Genomic DNA, 2024 nt, shown 5'->3' on the forward strand with positions numbered 1-2024 from the left:
TGCACCCTGGTTTGCCTGTTTCAAAGTACTTCATTTGCCAATATTTTGGAGCAGGTGCAAAGCCATTCTGGAGTTTCCTGCTGAGGTTTATGCAAATGGCTGGCTTAACTGGACTGTGGGCTCGGATTTCGTACTGCCTAAGTACTGAGACCTGGGCATGACTTGGCCTATGTTTCCCCCTCAACTAAATTCATTCTCTTTCTGCAGTTTCTTTCAGCTCTTTTGTCCAAATGACCCCCGTTATTATCTAGTACAATGTTTCTCAAATGAAAGAAGTGAGAATATGATCACAGTTAATAGTGAATGATCAATTGAAAGAGTATATAGACCAATGCCTACAGAGTCACAGTTGTGTGAAATAATTTTTTAAGAGACTATTTATTTTTCATCATTGTTATTTCCGTGTTGTTCGCCTTTGTGGAAGAGCAGCTTAAGACCACTCAGTGGTTGTTCCTGCCCATTCGGTGGCCTGAGCAGTGGGAGTTGCAGAACTGTCTTCCGTGGGGAACTGAATAAGCACAGAAGGCTCTGCATGCCTTCCGACCAGTCTGTGACTTCACGTTGGGTAGTGGTGAACTCAGGAGCTGGAACCATCCGTTCACCCTGGACTTTTTCCTTGTTTACAGCCTCTTCAGCAGTGGCCTGCTCGTCCTTTTCAGTCTCCTCAGGATCTCTCTAGAAGTAGACACCAGACATGATCTCCATGGGTGTCCTTGAGAAATGGTGCCAGGCATGCACAGAACTTCCTGGGCCACCATCTACAACATCAGACCCACTCAGTGAGCTCCCTTGTTGTTCCGAGGGATGGCAACGTTCACATAGCATGGAGGAGAGTCTGTGTTGCACAGAGTGATGGTGGGCAGGTTAATGTAAGATGCCTCTTTGAGAGGCTGGTGGTCAGCCCTGGGACTGATAGCCTCCAGAGGTTTTGATTCCCAGAAGGCTGCCTGGATCTGGTTTAGTTAAGGTTCCAGGAGTGAAGTGACCAGCAATAGTAGTGCCTCCAGTAGTAGCAGCAAACTTCAGCATAGCTCACTGGCCAGTATTCCTGAATGATATGACTCTAACATTAGCTAAATTTTCAGTGACAACAATGGCTCGAGCTTCTCCCAGGTTCTCTTCAGATTTATGCTGTAGATACCATCACTTTTCCTTTTGTAGATGTATTTGTTCCATTTGGAAGTCAAGGTTGGTACCACCTACGTGGGCTCCTGCTGCAAGGAATTTGAGGGCATCCTCTTCCTTTATTTGCAGGACACCAAGGGCTCTGGACATTGTGAAAGTTTCCATTTAGGTTATGATGGGAATGCAAAACAATGCCATATGGACTCCTCCATGGGTAGCACCGAAAGGAAAAATAATTTTTGATCCAAGGGTCATTTGGATGATTCTAGGTAATTCACTTTATCTATCTTGGCTCTTCTACCTACTTTATGTGTCTTCCATAAGAATCAACTTAATATGTTCAACGAGAACATATTAAGATGCACAAAACATTTTACCACTATATTAGGTGAGCAGGAGAGAGAATGTGACCAAGATTATTAGAGTGAGGAGCTTTAAGAAGGGAAAGTGGTCCCCACCTTGAGTTTCCCTCAGTTACCTCTTTGGGTGATGGCTTTTGGAACACAGTGTTGGTCATTTTCTTCCACATCCCAGGCAAAAGAAGCAGAAAGTGTAAAGACTCTGAAGTAGAACACAGTGAATAGCAGTATAGATGGGCGAGGGGAGTAGATGACGACAGAAGAGTAGGATGGGCTGCGTACCCCAAATCCATCCGCACTTCCTTTCTTTATTGTTGATAGGGTTCCAATTTTTATACCTTGATGAGATGACCTACTTCCCTCCCCAGCCCCAGGGATTAAAGTTTCGTTACACATTCATAGTCACTGCCCCATGGTGAAAATTTTTGATTAAGTTGATTGATTCAAAATTAAGGATTTCTAGATACTATATACAAAATTAAAAGATAGCTGAACACATTCACCTAAAACATACTTTTGAGCACCTGGGCAGCTCACTCG

The 2024-nt window shown here is 43.9% G+C and overlaps 1 pseudogene; it reads right to left on the bottom strand.

Annotated features, from left to right (window-relative positions):
- Positions 1-430: 430 nt before the first annotated feature.
- Positions 431-1275, bottom strand: LOC115284124 (annotated as a pseudogene).
- Between the last annotated feature and the right edge of the window lie 749 nt (positions 1276-2024).

The sequence above is a fragment of the Suricata suricatta genome, chromosome X (assembly GCF_006229205.1).
Source record: "Suricata suricatta isolate VVHF042 chromosome X, meerkat_22Aug2017_6uvM2_HiC, whole genome shotgun sequence".
In the NCBI taxonomy this organism is placed as follows: domain Eukaryota; kingdom Metazoa; phylum Chordata; class Mammalia; order Carnivora; family Herpestidae; genus Suricata; species Suricata suricatta.